The sequence below is a fragment of the Octopus bimaculoides genome, chromosome 2 (genome assembly GCF_046866305.1).
Source record: "Octopus bimaculoides isolate indiv1 chromosome 2, ASM4686630v1, whole genome shotgun sequence".
Classification (NCBI taxonomy): Eukaryota; Metazoa; Mollusca; class Cephalopoda; order Octopoda; family Octopodidae; genus Octopus; species Octopus bimaculoides.
Genome location: NC_142929.1, coordinates 115,898,850 through 115,924,616, shown reverse-complemented (window position 1 = coordinate 115,924,616; position 25,767 = coordinate 115,898,850). Strand labels below are relative to the sequence as shown.

At 34.9% G+C, this 25,767-nt stretch overlaps 1 long non-coding RNA gene across 1 annotated transcript; it reads left to right on the top strand.

Moving 5' to 3' along the window:
- The first annotated feature begins 4,949 nt into the window (after positions 1–4,949).
- Positions 4,950–25,103, top strand: LOC149137209 (uncharacterized). Its single transcript, XR_016237960.1, has 3 exons — positions 4,950–5,043; positions 16,343–16,441; positions 25,017–25,103. It is a non-coding gene; the product is annotated as an uncharacterized LOC149137209 (long non-coding RNA).
- The last annotated feature ends 664 nt before the right edge of the window (positions 25,104–25,767 follow it).

Here is a 25,767-nt window from a genome sequence, read left to right as displayed (position 1 = left end):
TTACCTTTCATCCTTTCAGTTACTGACCCTGATTTTTTCATCTTTCTCTACCCACCTTTTCCTTTCTCTCTATTGAGAATTGACTATAACTGATGAAATGATATCTTATAAACAGCAACTAAAGAAAATCAACGGAAAATCAACTTTGTATCCTCCTACAAAAGTTCTATCATAGGTACATGGTTCAGTTAAGGAAATCAACCGTTGTTTGCTGACTTGATAACACACAGAAGAAAGGGACCTAAATTATTAAGTCAATAACGATCCGAATGAATAGATTAATATAAATTCTAACAAAGACAACTAATTCATTTGAAAATCCTACATAAACTGATTTTACTGTAATTAGTACCGATATTCATCGTGTATAATGTTGGTTTTTTAAGAGTTCACAAAAGTAAAAAAAAATCATAGGAAATCACGATCTGCTGAAGGTAATCGAGTATAAACTTCGAAATCACTGTCAGCCGCTTCCTGTACTCTGCTAAAAAGTATCGAGAAGTTTCAGTTTTTAACATTAAACTGATTCTATGTATAACTTGCCATAAAAACTAACAAGAACATAAGTTCTTGCGGAATTTTTTATTTCGGTTTTAAATGATGTACTTTCAAATTAATTTTCATTAAATTACTTTGACTTTATATATCATTTTAAAGCACGTCTTTCGCTCTACCTAATCGTGTTACTCTTTTTCTCTTTGAATAATTAGGCCATTTTTTCCCGGAACGTTGAATACAACATGGATAAAAAGCAAATTCGCACAATTTTCTTATTCCCGTTCAAGCTAGGCCGAAAAGCTGTTAAAACAACTTGCGATATCAACGATGCGTTTCGTCCAGGAACCACTAATGAACGTACAGCACAATGGTGGTTCAAGAAATTTCGTAGCGGTGACTAGAGTCTTGAAGATGATTAGCGTAGTGGTCGGCCATCGGATGTTGACAACGATCAACTAAGAGCCTTAGTGGAAGCCAATCTACACACAGCTGTTCGAGAGCTTGCTTCTGAATTGGACGTAACGTATACGACAATTTCCAACCCCTTGAAAGAGATTGGAAAAACAAAAATACTTGAGAAATGGGTGCCGCACGAATTGAACGACAACCCCCCACCCCCCCCAAAAAAACGCCGTTTTGAAGTATCGTCTTCTCTTCTTTTACGCAACAAGAACGACCCATTTCTCGACTGGCTTGTGACTTGCGATGAAAAGTGGATTCTTTACGACAACCCGAGACGCTCAGCCCAGTGGTTGGACGCTGGCGAAGCTCCACGGCACTTCCCGAATCCAAAGTTCCACCAAAAGAAGGTCATGGTGACTGTTTGGTGGTCTGTGGCCGGTCTCATCCATCACAGCATTTTGGATCAAGGCAAAACCATTACGGTGAAAAAGTACTGTCAGCAAATGGATGAAATGCATAAGAAACTCCGACAACAACAGTCAGCATTGGTCAATAGAAAAAGACCAATTCTTCTCCACGACAACGCTGGCTGCACGTCGCACAACTGACCCTGCAGAAGTTGAACGAATTGGGCTACGCAACTCTGCCTCGTCCTCCATACTCACCAGAACTCTCGCCTACCGACTACCACTTTGTCAAGCATCTCGACTACATCCTGCGTGAGAAATGCTTCAAAAACCAAGACGATGCCAAACACGCCTTCAACGACTTCATCACCGCCAGAACGCAGGATTTTTACGCTACTTGCATGAATAAACTTGTTTTCCGTTGACAAAAGTGTGTTGATTCTGATTGTGATTAGTTCGATTAATAAAGTTTTGTTTGAGCCGAGATATGTGCATCTGAATTTAAAGGTTAAAAACCGCAAGAACGTTCTTGACAACCTAATATATATATATATATATATATATAATATTATTATAAAATCTGGTAATTAGCCATATATTAATTAATATCGATTAATTATCAGGAGGCCAGCACATGTAAAGAATCAAAGAGATTCAGAAATATTATCTGCAATCTCAGGGGATTAAGGTACGTTTTTAAAAAATAACGTCGACCACTAACGTGGACAATTAATGCGCTAGAAATAGATCACATCTTGTGTCTATTAAGACCTAAAATGTTCTCAACATGAAATATAGCAGCATACCAAAAACGTGAGCGGGCAAGACATTTAAAATCACCTAAAAAAGCATTATTAAACAGGAACTAGTTTCGGATTTAACAAATTCTTACCATTTGTCTATTCCTCATCAGCCTGATTTGTAATTTAACCGTAATCATCACAATCGTATACAGAGTTGCCCACCGCCATGGGTGTGCGTGCATATGGTTCTGCTAATTACAGCTTAATGGTAAAATTCAAAAGTCTTCGTTTTGGCGCGTCTTGCCCGCTCACGTATATATATATATATATATATATATATATATATATATATATATATATATATATATATACACACATATATATATATGCGTGTGTGTGTGTATTAATACATTAGTTTGCATGTATGTAAATCTATTTCGATCATTTTGGTCACCTCAGATAAATTTCAATTATATATATAAGGATTGTTCTATTGATGCAGACAGCTCTGATGAGAACCTAATAAGAGTAGAAAATCAGTTAAGGCTGTTCATGGTTTCTTCAGTCTCCGGAGGAATAACTAAATTTGCCATGTGATATGTCTACTGTGTAGGTTTACATACGTAAGTGTGCTTGTATCCGCGCCCGTGTATATGCGTATGGGTATAATAGACATATATTTATATAGATATATATATACATACATACATTTTATATATATATATATATATATATATATATATATATAGTTTTAGGGAAAATAACCAATTTTCAAGAACTCATCGATGAAAATCTACTATCACATATAGAAAAATTAATAATTAAAAGCACAATAAATGAGTATAATATAAAGTAAAGTAAATATCATAAGATAAATATAATATAATATATAATATAATATAATATAATATAATATATTATATTTATCTTATGATATTTACTTTACTTTATATTATACTCATTTATTGTGCTTTTAATTATTAATTTTTCTATATGTGACAGTGGATTTTCATCGATGAGTTCTTGAAAATTGGTTATTTTCCCTAAAACTATATATTTTATATATACTTTATCTATAAGGCTCAATTTAATTTTAATTTTTTATAAATTGATTTTAATTGAGTTTTTACCTGTAGTTTTGGATTTTGTCCCTAATATTATTATATATATATATATATATATATATATATATATATATATGTGTGTGTGTGTGTGTGTGTGTGTGTGTGTGTGTGTGTGTGTGTGTGTATAGTAAAAGATGTTCAGTGTGTTGAATTATGGTCAGTGATTATAATCTTAACTTTTAAAGCATGTGTAACACTCCTATAAAAGTGTTACAACTATTTCGTCAACTTAGTTTCCTCCTTTGAGTCAATATCTCTTCAGCAGCTTTTTGAGAATTAACCGACAAAATCTTCAAGGAAATATTGTTTCCACTCCAACAGCAGGCCTTACAAGTTTATGAGCCCTCTCTTCTGTATATTCAGTGTGTTTAATTTATTCAAGAAGCAATGTTCAAAAAGAAAAATGTACTCGAAATAAAACGTTAGTCGGTGAGAACGAAGTCACCATAATTTGGGTTTATGATGAGATTTTTGAATGTAAATAAAGCGATAATTACACAGGAAAATTGTGTTATGTGGGAAAGCTAGTAAAACATTTCCAAGTTGATGAAACATTACACTCGTGTGCACACACACACAGAGGACAGAACAAAATACGCGCATACACACACTTACACACACGAGAAGTTAATATCGCAATGTTATAGAATTCTGCAGGTTTTTAGCTCCAAGTCAACCATATTTTCTGTGATTTATATGGTAACAGCTAATCTTATTTAAGCGAGTAGTAAAATCGAGTTATTTTTAAAATTTGGCTTTAGTTAGCAAAGAACTTCCTTGATGGAGATAGCACAATTCTGGTAAAGAACATTTGTAAAGCGTTTTATTTTCAGTGAAAAGCATTATAATCTTTCGTATTATCATATAGATATTTTTTTCTTTTTAACAGCTTTTCTTAGCATTGCAACTTTGCGAACAAATGCCCACTTAGAGTTTATTCTTCCATAGTGCAAGAAACACAGAGAAAAATTGATCAGACACCGAGAGTGTTACTCACGTACACATTCTTACCTGAAAGGATGAGTAGCACTCATAGGGGATTCCGGTAGCTGAATGGCACTTATCTTTTCTATCATGATGATATTGTCATGAAAGAGATATTTTCATTTCGAAAATATAAAACTATTCTCACATACTCTGGTGAAATTCTCGGTTTTTCAAATTGTAGAAATTCAGGTGAAAAATAAAATAGGTAATTTCAGCTATGGAAACTTAAGATTATCCATGATCTTGTTTTAACATTCTTTTTAGTACGAAAGTGTAGGTAGCGTGAAAATGAGAAAAGATGAGAAAAATATAGTTTCTACTTGCCAACAACACTTTCATAGTTAATTCGTTGATATAGTGATACTGTATTAAGCACAACGAACGTTTCTGTCCAGAGAATCAATAAAGATATTGTTAAGAGATACGTTCATATTACATTGAAACTGATAATAAATGTGACAAATACAATATTTACTGGATATAAACAGATAAGCTAGAATACAGGAATGGAATCGAAGTGTAACACATAGGAACCGTTTCTTGTATCAGAATCAGGCTATAATTGAGATAAGAGAAATAATAATAACAATAACAATAACAATAATAATAGTAGTAGTAGTAGTAGTAGTAGTAGTAGTAGTAGTAGTAGTAGTAGTAGTAATAGTAGTAGTAGTAGTAGTAGTAGTAGTAGTAGTAGTAGTAGTAGTAGTAATAGTAGTAGTAGTAGTAGTAGTAGTTGAATCTATTACAATAACGTTTCCAACAATACCAAACATTAGTGATTATCGCCTGGATTGCCATGGCAACATGAAATATGGCGAAAAACAAAATAAAAAGAATGAAATGAAATGTGGGATATCGTTCAAGAAGCGACGTTTAATAGTATGTACATAATTTCATTATCAAAATATTGAAAGAATGCAATATGTTTCTCAATAAATGACACGACTTGAAGGAGTCCCGTGCGTATACTTCAGTAAATACTTCAAAACTATAAATACTGGGATCTTTTGCTATGCGAAATAAAGAAAATGACTATATTAATGCTAGCTTCGAATTTTGGTATAAGGACAGTTTTTTCGGGGGAGGGGTTACGTCGGGTTACGTCGGGGGAGGGGTTACGACCCCAATGCTCAACTAGTACTTATTGTATCGATCCCGAAAGGTTGAGAAGCAAAGTTAATCCTGACAGAACTTGAACTCAGAACGTAAAGACAGGCAAAGTATTTCTCCCGGCGTGCTAGAGATCTTGTCAGCTCACTGCCTTAATGACAATATTAATATTGGTTTTTATTTTTGGCACAAGACCAGCAATTTTTTTAGGAGTGGGTAAGTCGATTACATCGATCCCAGTGCTCAACTGGTACTTATTTTGTCGACTCCGAAAGGATGAGCGGCAAAGTCAACCTTGGCGAATTTGAACTCAGAACGTAAAGATAGATGAAATGCCGTTAAACATGTTGCTCGGCGTGATAACGATTCTGCCAGCTGGTGCCTTAATGACAATATTAACATCAAAGCCAGTGATGCAATGATAATATCAGTGTTATGGTCACATTAACATAGAAATACACACAAAAAATATTTAGGATAGAATTACATTTAATTTGTGATAGTTTAGTATAAGATATATCTATATATTTCAATCAACACTACTATTTAAATTGAACGAAGTTACAAACAGAACTGAAATTTATTAATTAAACTACTTTCCAAAAAGGCGTTATCTATGCAAGTCAATTTAACCGTTTTAGTGAAGCCCTTTGTAATAGTGTCTGTCATTGAAGAGCTTACTTTCAATACCAGATATATGCATCGGAATGGCTTTTGAGTAATTGTTTAAAACAACTTGAATATATCTGATTTTGATTGGAAGACTAAGATTCGCCTACTGTTTATATGACATCTATTCCAGTTTGACCGAAAAATATTTCACGTGCGTGAAGCCAGCAGCTTGCAGACTGTGTTTTAATGGTTATCATGAAATCGACCAAATATGCACTCATACCGGTTTTGAAAGTAAGCTCCTCAATAATGTTTCTGGAGAGAGTCATAGACGGGTGCTCCGTTGCTGATGAAATTCCAGTAAAGGATGGAAACTTTTCCAGCTGATTCAAATAACATAACTGACAATAATTCGGATGTTCAAACTATATACGAAAGCTTCTGGTGAAAGCATGCTAGGTCGGAGGTATAAGGGGCGCAACTCATTACATAGTTAAGCCTCAGTGAGGTTGGCCTGTCTAGTTTGCATAACAGTGCGTGCAATTACAACTTGACTCAGCAAAAACTATGACTCAGCAAAATCGATTAGTCCAATTTGCATTTTTATTAAAAAATATATATCTTGCATTTCATACTATTCAAAATATTGCATAGTGCATCATGAATGAATTGATACTTTTTCTCAGCGCATGCACTACTATGTGAATTAGACCAGTTGAGTTGAGTCCTAATTTACATACACAATAAAGCATAAATACTATATTCTGCTTATCTATTCATGGAGAGAATATCAGCATTCTTTCTCTGAATGCCTAACAAGACTAGAAATTAAATAAATAAAATCATTTTATTCTGCTTAGGGAGGGAAAAATCCATGTAGTGTCTCTACTTTATTTAGTTTTTAAGGTAAAGCAAAAATTTACCTATTATAAAGTTATACCTTACATTCAAAATTATTCATACATACGTAGTTACATACATACATGTATTTATGATTACCTAGATTTCAGTCAAGAAGCTTTGTTATTTAGATGGAAAAAGCTCTTCCGGTAGTCATGAGACATTTTAAAAAGAAACCTAGAAAAGCATTCATAAATGTATATTAGTATCCTTCCACCCTTTTACACATTAGTCCGTCCATGAATCCATCCATACTTATAATATATGCACATATTCATCCACCCATTCTTACACACATTCATTCATTCATTCATTCATTCATAAATACTTGCAGATACACACTGGCATATATGTTTCTTTTTCATTTCCATATATGTAAATAAATATAAATACTTAGACATAAAAGCTAGATCATAAGAAATCAGTAAATTGATATTTCAATCTAATAGAATTTCAAATCAAATTAGAATCTTCGGTAGTAGCAAGTCATAAAGTTAATGTAAAATACGGAACACGGCTTCAAATTATTTTATTTAATTTATTTTTTCTTTCATTTCATCTGAACAAGCTAAAAACTGACATGCTCAGTCGAAACTTGTCAATTCAGAAGACAACAGTCTGCCATATTGTAATTGAGATAAATACTTTTGAAATGTATTTATCCTAATAGAGGAAGAAAATCTTTCGATGAGTAACGGTAACATGAACATCATCGTCGCTGCCGCCGCCGTCGTCGTCATCATCATATTCCTTGGTATTTTTCCTGTCATATTCTTTATTCCGTCATATTTTCATTCATTCTTTCTCTTTCTCTGCCGCCGCCATCACAACCATCACCACCGCAGCCGTCGCCGCCGCCGCCGTTGCTGCCCTCGCCGCCGCCTTCGTCATTAATGTAGTAGTCGTTGTTGTCGTGATCGTGCTCGCGGTCGTTAGCGCAGCTTATTAGTGGCACAATGTAATGTATTGATATATTGAAATACTCCAATAGATTCCATTATGGAAGTTTTGTGTTAAAGTTTCTGTTTGAAAATACACACACACAGAAAATAAAAATAAAAATGTTGATGTATATAAATACTAGACAATGTACCTTGTTACTATTTAATTTGTTTAAAAAAAAAACTTGATAAAAATTGAAAGAAAAATCACAGGAGATAGACATTTCTATTCTTATCATACAGTGAAAAATATCTTTCTTTAAAATGTCTTTTCTTCATAAATAGAGAAAAAAGTATTATCACAGTGTTGTTGTTGGTGCCTGAAAACAGACACAAGAATTATTGAAACGTAGTCACTATACAAAGACCCAGACCTCGAATCCATGTGATTCGGAGGAAAAAGAATAAGCTTTAGCTTAGTTGCCGCCGCTGTTGTAATTGTAGCTGTCATTGTTTTGTGTGTGTGAAGCATTCACCATTACAACGTTAAGTTTATATTTAGCTTATTATGTTTTGCTTATATATATGTAGCTTATTATCAATAATATATATATTCAGTTTATATGGACGCGGGCTGGTCCTTTCTTCTTAGATGACTTTAACTATGAGTACTGCCTTCGGCGTTTCATGTTCTTTTCATGTCTATTGTTTCCTCTTGGTATATTTTCATCGCCCATTGTATTTTTCTTGGATTTTCAGTGTGCGTGCTATCTCTTGTTGGTATCTCAAGGAATTTTATGGTAGCTGCTCTGCTTTCGTTGTAATGTTTGCAAATGACTCATCTGGGCTGTAAGAGAGAAATGCATCTAAAAACCTTTGAAAAATCTTAGTAGAAAGCTTGGTCTAGTATTTGTTTAAATATATGCATATCTATATGATACTATATATATATATATATATATATATATATACACACTCTCTCTCTCTCTCTCACACACACACACACACGCACACACACACACACACACACACACAGACACACAGACACACACACACACACACACACACACACACACACACACACACACACACACACACACACACACACTTGTTTCGTTGCCTGTCTATGTGGGTCTACGTTCATGCCTCTTCGGTACCTATCTCTCGGTAATTTATCCTCATATGTAATTAAATGTATTGCATTACGCGTCTGTCTATATGTGCTCAACTATATATTTTTAAATACTTTTGTCAATAACGAAACACTTTATTCAAATTGCACTGGTACTCAAATCTGAGTACACCGTTTCTTATAGCAGAAACACTTTTAAGCTAATGAACGTGATTACGTAATCTCAGTTCATTTGTCATTTATTTGTTAATTAATATTACGTTCTGTACTGTAGGGCGGCGAGCTGGCAGAATCGTTAGCACGCCGGGCGAAATGCTTAGCAGTATTTCGTCTGCCTCTACATTCTAAGTTCAAATTCCGCCGAGGTCGACTTTGCCTTTCATCCTTTCGAGGTCGATTAAATAAGTACCAGTTGTGCACTGGGGTCGATGCAATCGACTTATTCTCTTTATCTGTACTTGTTTGTCCCCTCTATGTTTAGCCCCCTGTGGGAATAAAGAAATAAATATTATGGTCTGTACAGGCTTGCTGGTTCAGATAAGAATCCGGAGCGGGGGAGGTCAGAGAATTCTTATGTGCCTTAGATTAGTTTTGGATCATGATCTTCATTTACTTGTTTTCTCAGATGACCGAAGATTGCGCTGCCACATTCTATACGCTGTTGCATCACCCTCTCAATACCTGTGATATGTGGGTACCTAAATACTGGAAGTACTCTACGTACATTTTTCCTCATCTTTCCTCGTACTAAAATGGCTGGACCATCTTCCTACTTACAGGATGCTTGTTGATACAAAAAAGAAAAAAAAATCGGTTACTGCTGTTTTACTGTGGTAGCGCCAGCCTTGGCATAATCTGCATACCAAGAGCAATGAAATTCATTATTTTGAATTGTTAAAGAAATTCAAAGTCAAACCGGTATCGTCATTGCTGTTCACTTGCTTTGAATGCGCACCGATTATCAAACGGTGTCGGGTCTACTAGTCCCTGAGTAAAAAGATTGTGTAAGGGAGGTAATTAGTTCTGGACGTGATGGAATTAGAGTAGATATAATATAGTAATATGAATGGTATATGGAATGTATGGGTGTTAGTGGCATTATTGGTAAGGTTAGTAGTGTTCTGTATTATGTTGTGTTCAGGTTAAGTTGTGGATGATATTTATTGATAGAAGTTGCTTCTTTATTCATTCTTTGCTGTACTGGGGTATTCTGTAAACATTGATAGAAGGGGGGAATTAGGAAATTAGTATTAAGGTTCCTAGTACACCTATCTATGTGTTCACTGACCTGTATCTGTCTGTATTGTGGGCGGCGGTTTTGTTCTTTGTAAAGAGTGGTTCTTCGACGGAGTGATATTCCTGTTTGACCAATATATTGATTACCGCACCCTAAGCAGGTAATGGCATAGATTAGGTTTTCCCAGGCACAGGTGAAATTTGATTTAATCTTAAATTTTGGCAGGTAGAGAGTTCCACTTGAAATATTTAAGATATTCAATGTGCATTTTCGCTTTTTTCTTTTTACTTTCCCTACACACACACAAACACAGACACACAGACACAGACACAGACACAGACACACACACACACGAATGGGTCAACAAACGAAAGAACGGCACTCAACACATTTATTGGGAGTTACATGTATGGATCAAAATAGTTTGATTCAAATTCCTTGGTACTTTAAGTTTCAAAGCGTGATGCTAATCCTCAGTCATTGGAAATTTGAATGAGAGATCAGTTGAAGAAGGTCAATTGTTATTATCGGAAGGTGGACTGCGATTGTTCGAGAAAAGTGGCACGGTGTCACCATTTGATGCTGGTAAATTCAGTGTCAACAATTATTTGGTAAATACGGCGTGGTGAACAGGAAATCGATTGTGTGGTGGATAGGAAATCGGTCACGTGGTTGGAGGGGAAGTAGGAAAGAGCTGAGTGGTGTGTAGATGCGTGAGTATATACGTATATATGTGTGTGTGTGTACGCGCTAATATGTTTGTGTGCGTGAGTGTGTGTATGTGTGTATAGGTGTAATGCAAACATCCACACATACACACATACATACATACATATATGTATATGTGTGTATATGCGTGTGTGTATATATACATATATATATATGCATGTATGTATATATGTATTTATATGTATATATGTATATGTATGAGTGTGTGTGCGTATATATGTATGTGTATATACATACATGCACACACGCACTCGCACGTGCGTATATGTATACGGGGGCGCACGTGTATGCATTAGTATGTATATTTGTGTGAATGCATACGGTGTGCGCATGTATACGCCTACATATGTATATTTACTGGTGTATGCATTTGTATTTACGTGTGTGCAAGCACGTATACATAGTGTATATACATACACTCACGTATAGGCGTTGGGGATTGGTGATTGACGGTCCTGTTCATGAGGGTTGGTTGGTGACGGTGACCTTGGTGCAGGTGGTTCAGGGGAAACAGCTGGTACTAAGGTGGTATATCCGTGTAGTCGGTGGCCAGTGGCTTGAAATTTACCAGAAGGGCTTTTCTCTGGTGACAGTAACAGGATACATCGTATTTCCTGTTGATGGATACTGCGGGTTGGTAGAGGTTGTGTAGTTTTTCGCGGAGGCAGAGCTGGCAATTAGGGGCGTCGAGTGAATATGTTGGCATCCAGTCGACAATATTCCACTTGATACTGGGCATTTCGTCTCGAAGGTTACGCAGTCTCCAGAGATAGCGAGATAGGGAAGTAAAATTCTCTCTCTCCCTGGATTTGAATGAGTACATGTGCTGGGAGTATCTTCCCTTGAAGTTATTGGCTGTCATACTCGTATAGAACCTAGTGATGCCATCGGATGGTGTAAGGCAGGCTCTGTATACCATGGCCCTTGAGTAGCAGTCTCCTTCTAGAGGGCATGTGGTGGGGTTTCGAGAGTTGTAGGTTGGAATTGGGGTTTGTACGGGTGCATTTTAAAATATGTTGATGCGTGTGATGTTTGATGCGATGTTGTCTAAGCAGGAGTAGCTCAACTTGACGTTATGGGAGTTGAAGAGTTTGCAATACTTATGACCTCTGAGGAAATATTTCTTAATTAACGACAGGAAGCCCCTAGCTACGTTGGTAGAAACTTCTAGATTGAATGGGAGATTTAAACCAGAAAACTTTCCTTTTCATAATCCTCTTGGGGTGAAGAAGTGGGTTTTGGGGATCTTCCACACACGTGAGCTTCTCAGTAAACCCGCTTCTGGCTAAAGCAATGTTGTAGTAGTGACGGCCCTATTAAAAATCTCCTAGTTGGCCGAGAGTTTAGATACCCGTTTGTTAATGCCTGAAACCAGATTTCTTATTATATATATATGCATGCATGTGTGTGTGTGTGTACATATATACCAAGTCACACACATGCATACTGAGACACCTGTATGCACACACACACACATGTAAAATTGAAAACACATTGCATTGGTAGCGTGAATCAGTTGTGAAAAATGTAACTGTCTCGGGGAATAGTTTTGTAAATTCATTTACATTTCAGTGTCCCATTGGACAAAAAAATATGCTTGAATATGATGTTGTTCACGCATACACGTACACGCATGCGCACACGCTGACAAGCAGGCACAGCCCCGCACATTTATATATTACATGCATGTATGAGTGGAGACACACTCAAAGACACATCATAGAATCTTACGTGAATTTTATATATATATATATATAATTGATAATTTCGATCGAACTAGATTTTGTTGTTTAACCTATATCGTTATGAAAAATTCCGATATTTAAACAACATTAATTTGTAAGTAAATCCACAATAACAACAATCAACAACACAACCAAAAATTGATAAAAAAGACAAGAAATTGTTTCAAATGGTTGCCAGAGTGAAGAATTAGAAGGCTTTGTGTGCATTAATAGATCTTCAGCAAAACGTAAAAGATAAAAATTATCGTTACGTAACTAACTGAACTAGTCACTGTGTCTAGGAAGAACATAAACGTCTCTGTATTCTCAACAAAAAACAGTGGATTATTCCACATCAACAGTAATAGCAGTAATTTAACTGAAAATGTATCCAACAGAAACTCATCGGGGAGACGAAGAAAATGGTGTATTATTTATGCACAATAAAAGATATTGAAGAAAAACCTGTAGACGGTCTAATGCACACAAACGGATGAAATGCCTGATGTATTTAGAAGGTTTTTATTTCTCATTTATCGAAAGACAACTGAAAAAATAAATTTTTGTTAATGTCAGTTGCTTTGCTGACCACCTGGAAACTAATACTAAACAAGGAATCCCCAGCGATTGTGATAACTGCAACGTTTAAGCAAATTGCGTTGATCTCTCTTGACTCTGTATGATCTGGTTTCAGCTTTGGCGACTACGCTATGAAACACACACACACACGACACACACATACACACACACACACGCGCACACGCGCACACGCGCACACGCGCACACGCATACACACGCACGCACGAACACACACACACACACACACACACACACACACACACACACACACACACACACACACACAATTTCTTTAAATTTGTGAGTAACGGCAAGTCCCGATATACGCACAAGATAAATTATATATTTAAATCTATCTATCTATCTATCTATCTATCTATCTATCTATCTATCTATCTATCTATCTATCTATCTATCTATCTATCTATCTATCTATACACACATACATATATATGATAGATATATATTTATTATTATTATATATATATGATATAATTGTATAAGTTTCTCGTATGTGTGCCTGTATGTATCTATCTGAGTGTTTGTGTGTGCATGATTGTGTATGAGTATCATGTAAGAATAAGAAATGCGAGCTGGTGTGTATATGAATGTGGTCTTAATACAAATGAAATATAATGTCAATGATAATAAAGCAATAGCAAACTGAGAGCAAATTAAAATAATTCATGTAAAAAGAAAAAATCTTGTATATTCAAATAATTTTACTTCGACCCCAAAACATGAAAATTTTGCATTTAATGTCTACCAATGAATGAAGCAGTAAAGTAATGGAAGCGAAGACAATATATTATATTACTTAGTGACGTCCGTTTACGTTCCGTGTTTAAATTGTGTAGAGTCGGTTTTGTTTTCATTCTTCCTGAATCGATAATTATGTACCAGTCAAATATTGGGGTCGATATATTTGTCTGTTCATTCCATCAAAATTTGTAACTTTGTGCCATTGTTAGAAATCAATACAGATACCAGTCAATAATATGTAATAATTTGAAAGCAGAAATTTGCTGCACCTTCTAAAAATGGAAGTAATGTTTAAAAATTACAGAATTAATTTTTGAACTGAAATAGAATAACATTTTATATTATGTCCTGGAATACTATTATTTCTCGTCAAATTAATTACCTAATTTAATTTTTTTCAGTATAATGTTTGTTCATTTAATATTGGCTAATGATAACACGAGAAATGATAATGACATCAAAATATATATTCTTACGGCAAGTTTAATTTCACTCAACATCTTCACCACCACCTCATACTCAATTAGAAAATTTAGTCTCTTTCAATACGGTCATTTTGTTAAAGACAATAACAGAGGCTATTTTTATTTGTTCCTCGTAAAAATATATAGCCAACTGAAAACTAAGAAAAAGTTAAATCATCAGGTGTATATAAATAATATTCATTTATAAAGATTTATCTTTCGGCAATATCCAAGTTGAATTTTAAAAAAATAATTTAATCGAATTTCATAATTACTTGATAAAATTCAGCAACATCTATAAAAACAAAATTTAGACCTATTATTATGTAAAATGCCAATTATTTAAATTTATTTATGAAGACGTAATTTTTATTACATTGGAAAGAAGAGGATTAGATATAGTTTGCATCTTATATATAATTCAAATTTTACTTTAGAAATATCTAATATAAATGCCTCTCACGCATTCTTAAAAATCTCAGTATAAATAAATCATATATTGTATAAACCAAACAAATCTGCAGCTTTCCCTGCAGATGGTATAAAAAATATTAGGACTACTAAATATCGGTTAAAATTAGTTTTCACTATATTCTGAACGTAATTTCATTTCGAATTTTGAAAGCAGTTCTTGTTATTTATTCAGAGTTCATATACTTGGAATACTGTATTAGCTTATCTAATAAAGTATCAGATAAGCTAATATATATCAAGTTAAACACCACCAGAAATAGTTGGAAAAAAAGTGTTTTTCTTTTTATTTAACAATGTTTATGCTGTGTATTGACTGGAATAAATACAAGTATTTAATTCTGCTGAAATTTTTTCTGCAAAAAGTCAGACTTTATGTTAGCTTAGAAGTTTGTCAGAATCGGTAGAGCGCTGGACAGAATGCCTTGTGCTACTTATTCCCATATTTTTGTGTTCTGAGTTTAGTTCTGGTACCGGCTCGATTTAATCAGCTAGTCGCCATGATAGATCGCTGACCACAACATTCAATTTTTTTTCTCCGTGTTTTTCTCCTTGTTTTCTCCTTATTCTTTCTGTTGAAGAGCGTAGCTCGAAACGTTAAAGACTTTCTCTATTCCCGAGCGTTAAACTAATACATCCTTTTGTTGTTTATACCACCTGTCCTCGTCTGTTGTCGTTTTTTTCGTAAATTCTCCCATAATATCACTTCCCACTATTAGAGGCTTTGTTCATATATTGGAAATCAGTATTGATTTGCAGCATAGGCAGAAAGCTTCTAATTTTGGGGAGAGATATAGTTACTCATATCGATCTCAGTAATTTATAGGAGCTTTATTTTATCGACCCCGGAAGCAAGAAAGGCAAAAATTGAATTCGGTAGCATTTGAACTTAAAGGGCCGTTACTAAACACTGTAAGACTTGGCGTACGACGCGTTAACGGTTATGTCAATCAATATATAGTAAGCTGAGGACAGACTGGCTGATAACAAATACTATTCAAGTATCGAGTTCGATTTATTCCATTTTTTCAAATTTGAAGCCTTTTCTGAAATATTTATAGATATATTAAAGCAATAAGGGTATAATCTGAGGGCTATTTAACAACGATTTTTTCAAGATCAAGCTATCAAGTAAGGGACGAAAGGTTTATCATTTGGACACGTGGAGAAATTAGAACGTACGTGACTCTTCAATAAATGTACATTGCAAGCAATTCAAAGTTTTCCTTGATAACAGACTCCTTAACTACATATTTCATTCCTCTTAGATGTTGTCAGTAAATTTCAGGCTATCCGGCAATGTTAATTATTGATAAAGCCGCATTAAAGATTGCAAGAATATTGTAGTTAAACATTAACTTATGAGATCCTGTAACATAAATTAATATTAAGTACTTCGCAACTCGACTATGCAAATCCGGCTTCGACGTAACTATTTCATTTTTACATTATCTTTCTATGTACATTATAAGTAGTACACTTTCTTTTACGTAAAATAATTTGGATAAATATTTACTTAACCCCAGAATTAGTTCCATAGTTACAGTCAGTTGTTGACTCCTCTTTTCTTATTGAAGGTATCCTTCACAAACTAATCAGACTCAATTCAAGGTGATGGATTGGGTGGGGAAGAATGTATTTTCTAGAACTTCAAAGAAATAAATTTGCTACAACAGGTAAGGGAAGCCGAGTCATCGGCATCTTATTTTTTTTAATATCTATTTTATAACGTAATTTGAGAAGAATAACATTGTTGATTACAGGTCTCAATCATTGATTCAGTGATTCAATAGTGAGAGCGACAAGACAGCGGACAAAGCAGTGGAACTAATATCACAAGGAATGTCTGTGCGAAAGAACTAGCGTATCGGTTTTCTCGTCGATGATCGTATCTTTCGCCGGCACACACACACACACACACACACACACACACACACACACACACACACACACACACACACACGCACGCACGCACGCACGCACGCACACACACACGCACGCACTCACGCACGTACGCACGCACACACGCGCACACACATACACACACACACACACACACACAAAACACCCACAAATTATCGATTCATTTCATAACTTTTTTTTATAACGTGCAATGTAATTTATGGTACCGTATTTTTAATGAATATATAATTTTAACTTTGCTGTGAAAACAAAGTGGCAACACTGCAGGTTTTATAACTTCCTTGGCAGGAAATTGGGTTCGATCTGATTAGTTTCTAGTCTTTTTAGACCTTCGTCAGAGAAAGAAAACTCCTAATCCGTATATTTGTAGTCTATACTAACTAGGACACAACTGGGCTGGCCCTTTGCATAAAAGTTCATGCGCTGACAAAGTGGATAACTAATTAATTGTTAACACAAAGTTTTTGGATTATTTGAAAAGTAATGTCTGTATTTTGAAAAATTTAGCCTCACTGTGAAAAGTAAGCATAGTGGTCACATCATTAGTTTTTGTCAATCCGTGATGCAGTTTAAGTGTGTTCTAATTTGTATACACAATAAATAGGTATAATTTGTTAGTCTCTCCGTATACAGAAGATGGTTATATTTTTTCTCGTGATGGTATTAAAAAAATGACTGGTAACTAATCAGATCAACTTGCTAAACACTAAGGTTTTTGAGTTTATATATCTATTTCAGGGATTCAAAACTTTTAAAACCGAAGCTTCAGAGCAAATAAAAATAGTTTGACAGACTTTGAGTACAAAAAGAAAGATTTATATATTTTAGCCTATATAAGGGGCCATCGTCGGTTAAAGCTGAGCATGCATCTACACATGTGCAGTTCTGAGCAAGACTTTTCGATGCCATTGATGTTTATTCAAGGGACCGGCTACTGACTTAGGCCAATATAGCTTGACATCTGTGTAATGGAAAGCTTCGCGCCAGATCGTAAGAGCCTGGATCGCAAGACATTTCTTGAGTTCTTCTCATAATTCCGCTAACTTCACGCCCAAGAACTGTACTTTTTATAATCGACTCTGAAGGGATAAAACAAGTTTGACCTCGAATGATTTTGAATTTAAAGCACAAAGAATCGGAACAAATAGCGCGAGGTACTGTAGATAACGATCTAACGACGCTTTCAAAATGTATTTATTTTTTAAATATAATTTCCTTATTTTCACAGCGGACCTAGTTACATCTCGCAGTACATCAGTACGCCACAGGGCACCATTATGGAGTAACTGATCTGTATTGTTCATTCTGTTGTTCATCCTTCTTGGGTCGATAAAAAATGTATCAATAGAATTATGAATCGGTCGAATGATTCGCATTCCTTCTCTACACATTCGGGGACTTACACAAAATGGCAATGTGTGGTACTAGAAGATTATATAATCTAATAATCCTTTCTGTTATAAGCGTAAGGCTTGAAACTTGTGAGGAACGGGGCTAGTCGATTACATTGACCTCAGTGTTCAACTGGAACTTATTTTACCCACCCCGAATGGATGAAAGGAAGAATTGACCTCGGTGGAATTTGAACACAAAATGTAATCTAATAATGCTGTGTAAGCAATAGTGTCCTACAGGAAATTATTTCATTGAATAAAATGGCTGGTTATATAAGGCAATTGTTTAGTTCAGACAGTTGAACCTCTCCCTTGAAGTATTATCCTATTCCAACGGACAAAACCGTCTGTTCTGGGAAAATTTTTTACAGATTTTATTGGACGGAATGTGCTACAGTCGAATCCTTAGACTGAATATTCAGTAAAGCGACACTATTAACATCAACACCACCATTAAATCAGCATCTTCTGTAACTACTACTACTACTACTACTACTACTACTACTACTACTACTACTACTACTACTACTGCTGCTGCTGCTGCTGCTGCTGCTACTACTACTATTACCACCACCACTACCACCAACACCACCACCACCATCACCACCACCACCACAACAACAACAACAGCAACAACACATTTAAAAAAATAGATAATGCTAAGACAGAAAAGCGGTTTTCGCAAAACTACATCTTTGCAAGCAGTGCCCAAAATTTCCATAGGATAATACACATTAAGAAGAGAGAAGTAGATAAGATATTCACTAAAGAGGCATTAGAAACATTTTGGAAGCCTACTTTTGAAAACGAAGCTAAATATAACAAGAACAATAGCTTGTTAGAAGAATGCAGAGTAACGCTAGAAATTGAAATACCATCTTCCTCAAAGAATTACCAATATCTGATTGGAAGTTTGTTTTAAACAAGCTTCAGGGAATTGGAAAAGTTATAGAATTGTCCACATTTAAAATTACTGGTGGTTGTCGTTTGACATACTATACTGCCAGGTAATGTATGTTCAACACGCACTTAAACAATTCGAACCAGTCATCTAGATGACTCATTGCCTGTGGGACGACAATGGTTCCCAAGATATAAGTCATGTAATTATCGCCCTCTCATTTGTCTGCGACTGTCTAGTCAATAAACTTCTCTCCAAAATATCAGCTACCTGGATAATTGAACATTTATGACATATAGAACGACTTTGTCAACAAGATTGTTCTAGGGATACGAAAATATACAAAAACCACCTATCATGTATGTGGATTGACATCAAGAATATCTTTGATTTGATTCTACATGACTGGCTAATCAAAACTCTAGAAGTACATGAATCTGATGATACCATTGTGAACTATATGAAACAACAATGAAGAAATGACTGCAAGTTTTTACGGCCGGTAATAACACAAGGACTATAAAGCTTGATAATAGCATAAGGACTATAAGTTCCAGCATTGGGAGACTGCATTGAGAGAGGGGGTACCAATGTCATTCATCGTCTTTTCATGGATCTAAAACTGTATATTGCAAATGATTCGAACAACATATATGCAACACACGCGTCCACAAATAAATAGTATATCCACAGCTCATCCATAGCTCATCCACAAAAAACGCATCTACAACAATTTAAAGAAAACTCTCGACAGAAAACATAGAAACATATATGCATAACATAAACGGAGCACAAAATCAACGTATCTACAACCAGTGAACACACACACACACAACATTTGCAACAGACAGACAAGACATACAAAGCATATTACAACACAACTAGAGCACACAAAATACATAAACACAAAGAGAGATTAACTGTTTCGTGGAAATGCAAAATGAGAGTGAATCCAGACGTCTAGTGTTAACTATACAAGTTTCCGGTGTCTAATACATTGCTCAAATCACCATACTATCCTCATTCACTAATTTTCTTTTTCCTGTACTGTGAATGACAGGTGAATAATGAGAAAACAGTAATAGAGCAGTGAAGTTCCTGTTGTATTTATATTTTTCTTCTAATTCAAAAGCTTTCAGACTCGAACGGAAAAATATAAGCTAATGTATTGCAGAAAATAATCTATTTCTTGAACTTTCAAAGTTCCTCGAACTGCTCACACATACTCACACAGCACACACGCACACATGAATGCACACATGCACGCGCACACACAAATACACACACAGCATACAACTCACATACACCAATACGCACTCGCGCACATACATAAACGTATACACACGCACTACATACACTAACACACTAACACGCAGACAAATACAATAAGAAAAAGTGGGTGGGAGTCATCTCCATGATCATTTAACCTGCCAGAAATAGCAACGAAATATTCCTCAAATAAAGCTCCATCGTCTTAAACAAGGAAAACTCCTATAGATAACACAATCTGGACGCTATAAAAAAAGGGATTTTCATATTTATAATGCTTTTAGTGGTAGGTTTATTCAATGAAGGATGACATGGAGCAATGCAAAAACGACAACAACAAATACAATGAATGAAGAAGTAGAAGAGTTTTTGATTCAGGAGAAGATACAATGCACAATAATTATTAGCGATTTTGATGCTAAGGGGGACCAAAAATTAAAAATCATGAAAAAGCAATGGGAAAAGTTTTGAATGTGTGAAAAAAATGATAAGAATGAGAGACTGATTGATTTTTGTTGAAAGAAAGAACCTTGAAATAATGATTTTTTTGCCACAAGGGCAATCTGGGGGAGGGGATTAAGTCGACTACATCGATCCCAGTGCGTAGCTGGTACGTATTTAATCGACTCCGACAGGATGAAAGGCAAAGTCAACCTCGGCGGAATTTGAACTCAGAATGTAAAGACGGACGAAATACCGCTAAGCACTTCGCCCAGCGTGCTAACGATTCTGCTAGCTCGCCGCCTTAGAACTTTGAAATAACGAACGTTCTAAGAAGAAATTATGCCAAAAATATACACGAAAGAGCCACACTTGAGAAACGAAAAGAAAAAATGAAACATTTTTAGTAACGACAAACAAGCAGCAGTTTAGTCATTGTTTGGCAAGAGTAAAAATTAAGGATGATATGAGATTAGATATAGCTAAATTAGTGGGAAAAAGGAAGTCATAAGTAACGTACGAGTCCTTCAAATGAATATCAAATAGAAAGACAATTATAAAACAGAAATACGAAATAGACTTAAAGTATTAAATGATGAGCTGTCAATCAAAAATGTAGATCAGCAATGAGTAAAGGTGATTGACATTACTACAAAGACTGCAATCAAAGTGGTGGCAAGGAGAAAGGTAAAAAAGAAAGACACATGAAAGAATCTACTAGGGCTTACGAAGCACTCACGTTGATGAAGAGCAGAAGGAAAATCAAAAGGAGGTAGTAATAAAAAGATTGAATACGTAGAACCTTGAAGACCATTGGAAAAATGTTGAAAGAGGGAATGCGAAATCTTGATATACCAAAAATTCGAGCAAGCTATACAGAAAAATGAAAGCTTCAAAGAACTAACATCCTTTCTTAGGGAAATTACTTTTTTGAATTTTGCTGATAAACAAGTCTGATAAACAAATAACTGAGACATCATCCTTTGAGTAGTAGAATTCTGTCACGAATTATATTCAAGGAAGAAGTGTTAACCGAGTCCTTCAAAAAGTTCGAGACCCAGTTTATAACCAAATAGCAGGTTTCTACGCAGAATATATCAAATCAAAATCACCGTAACTGGAACAATATTATCATCATACTTTTATATAAGAGGAGTGTCATTAATATTCTTAAAAAATTATAGATCCATTAACCACCTAACTTAAATACCTATTTGCCAAAGTGCTACAAATCGCGTCGATACTATCTTAGATAGCAATGAACTAAGAGAACAAGTAGGTTTCACGAACAGCTTTTCCACAAATAACTACTTATGAAGTAAGTTATTCAGAAACTTGAAGAATATAGACAGCTATCGTGTTTAAGCATTATTGATTATGAGAACGTGAATGCATCAAGGTGGGACGGAAAGAAATATGTAGAAAGCACACAAGTCATATTTAACGGCTATGAAACACGCGAGGTCGTCAAAGTCAGCAATTATGCTAAAATAACAACTGACAAATCTTGGACCGTTGGAAAAGTGAAATGCAAGAATTCAGAGAAAGCAAAAAGACGAACCCAAGTCGTATGATGTGCTTTAGGTAAACTAAGTGACGTCATGAAAAGTATGATACTACTCTACTGACGTGCAGTATATTTGACCTGTATTTTATACCCACAATGACTCATAGAGTGATGGCTAAAAACATAGAACAGAAGCTTAGACAATACAAAAAATATGGAAGGATGCAGGAATCAGTAAAGAGAACAGTAATACTTGTCAATGGATACGAGAGTATACGAAAGAAGAAAAATATAAAACATATTAAGAAAGTGGATGTGGGTAAAGAATATGGCAGAAACAAGCGACAAAGAAAAGCGCAAGAGTGACAGGTTCATGCAGCTTTCGTTTAAATCAGAGGATATTTATCGAAATAAATATTTTTCAACTTAGTTCAGAGTTACCAGGTGAGTTCGTCACTGAGGAGATCAAATTTCGTCGTACCTGAAAACCCATCGACTAAGCCAATTCTGTATTTCTTATAACACACACATGTGTTTGTAAAGTTTATCTAAGACAAAATACTGTAGCTGGTGCCATTCTTACGTTTGTATATACATTAAGAATATTATGTGTCTCACTATTCTGATCTAATTCTGTTTCAAGTGATATATATATATATATATATATATATATATATATATATATATATATATATATAGGTTAAATAAAATATGACAAGTGATATATACAGGTTAAATAAAATATGACAACAAAGCCAAGGCACTGTGAAATTTCTAGGACATTTTATAAAGAGAAGGGTAGTCTTACAGCTGTTTCAGGGATATAAAAGATATCCCATCATCAGAGACGATCTAAGAGAATTAAATAGAAGGAAATAGTAGAGTTCAATATGAAAAGTTATTTTGAAAAGGGAGAGAAATAGGAAGTATAAAGGGAAATATAAGAATAAAAATTAACATATATGTGGGATGTTAAACTAACTGTTCCATTATCCAAGGAATGTAATGTGTAGAATGGGTAAAAAGGCTTCTTGTCTGTGGTATGTAAGTTCCGATAGGAGTTCATATTTTGTTATTACAAATGGATAGTGTGGAGACATTAATTCCATGTGGTGTTCATTCAAAGGGATCTTGTAGTGTAAAATCATGATGATGGGATATCTTTTATATTCCTGAAACAGCTGTAAAATTACCCTTCTCTTTATCAAATGTCGTAGAAATTTCACACTGCTTTGGTTTTGTTGTCTCATTTTATCTAACCTATACACGCTCACACACGACCCGCGTTGGAGTTTAACAGCGGTCCTTCAGTAGCACTTAGATAGCATTACCTACATTTTGGATCTTATCGATCCCAAAACCTCTCGGGTTGGTCATTTTTTGCCATATAAACACACGCACTATACATTCATTATTCACTCGTTTATTATAATGAATGTATAATGCGTGTGCTTATTTGGCAAATAAAGAAAAAAATGACCATCCCGAAATATGACAATATCTGTTTCAACATAAGGCTCACATCAGGAATCTTGCAACACAAATTTATGAACATGTGTATTATATATATATATATATATATATATATATATATATATATATATATATAATGTAAAACTGTCTTTATAATAATTCGGCATAAAAACATCTATATATGAATTAACTATTCGTTTTATTGCATATGTTGCATATATAATTATGCAATACATACAATATATGCAACATATGCCATAAAACCAATAGTTAATTCATATATAAATGTTTTTATGGCGAATTATTATAAAAACAGTTTTACATTAAACTGAAGAATTAATAATTTTTGTAGAATACATATTTGTGTTACTTTTGCAAGAATAGGGGTGACAAAGATTTCGAGGTTTCGGCCTGTTTGTCTCTCTCTCTACGCGCGCGCGCACACTCACACACATTATATGTGTGTGTATGTGTTCGCGCGCGTGTCTGTGTGTATGTATGTGCGCGCGCACGCGTGTGTGTATGTGTGCACATAAAATATATTTCCTCAATAAAAACTTCAGCTATTAGAAACAATGAAAAATGAATGCATATATAATAAAATCATAACTAAGTGGAAAATGTCTACCGTTAAAAAAAGAAAAATACTACTTGAGAAGAACCTTTCCTTTAACAACAAACCTTTGCTGTTGGGAAGAAATCAAATAGAGACCTCGAAATAGAAATTAGAATATTTAGTATCCAGCTAGTTAGATGATTAAAGATAATGCAAGATAAAAATCAGTGAAAAAAATGCTTCAAAAGAAGTAACTGTTCAGTTGTCATTGTGTTCGTCTATATTTTATATTTACCTACTTAATTGGTCTGGTTTTTTCATTGTGTTACTCTATATTTATACTTATGTATTTCATTGGCTTCATTTTCACGAAGAATAAGTAATCTTAGGATTTAAATGGCTAGTTATATATTATTCACTATCTTTTCGTGAAGTTGTTTTTGTTAGCAGCTCTTTTTTGTTGTTGTTGCATACCTTTTAAATATTTCTACGTAGATAAGGAATTATTCTGGTACTTAGAGACTCGACCATTAATTGTTGTCTGGCGCCAATGTGGGTGTGTTTGTGTATGAGGCTATATGAATATCATAATATGTGAGTGGGTGAATCAGTGCTTTTTTTTTATATCAACGACGTTAGCGTAATGCCTTATACAAGCTAACACAATGACTTTTCGAATAGTCTTGTTGCAGAGAGAGACAAAACAAAACTAACAAAAGAACAAACTCCTAATATATGACATCTTTTGTTTGTGCTAATTGATTTTGTTTTCTTCCTCTCTTCTCAGAGCTATTGATTTCCAGACAGAAAGATCCATTTCGAATGGAAGTGCAAATAATTCAATGAAACAGAAATGGCACCGGTATAATTGAAGGTAAGGCCTGACAAATTTACAATGTGTAGACAAATATATGATGCTATTATTTGCTCTCAGATGGAGGTTATTTTATCCTCGACCATTAGCATTCTGTTATTCGGGTGCAGTGTATCTAAGGCTACATTATCCCTGCATTAAGTATCTTTCGTTAATTAAGATATCTTTCTCTTATCTTTTACTTGTGTCAGTCATTAGACTGCGGCCATGCAGGGGCACCACCTTGAAGAAGTTTTAGTCGAAGTTATCGACCCAAGTGCTTATTCTTTTTAAAGCTTGGTACTTATTCTATCCGCCTCCTGTGCTGAACCGCTAAATTACGGGGATGTAAACACACCAGCACCGGTTGTCACGCGATGTATGTATGGGAAACACAGACACACACACATACGACGGGCTTCTTTCTATTTCTGTTTACAAAATCCACTCACAAGGCTTTGGTCGACCCGCGGCTATAATAGGAGACACATGCCTGAGGCGCCATGCAGTGACACTGAACACCGAACCATGTGACTGGGGAACAAGCTTCTTACCATATAGCCACGCCTTCACCTATATTAAAGTATAACTTGAGTGAGATTTGCCTGCTATTTCTTGCCAAGTGGGCTACCTCGTAGAGGCGTCTTCAATGACTCAGTAGATATTATTTTTGTAAAAGTAAAAA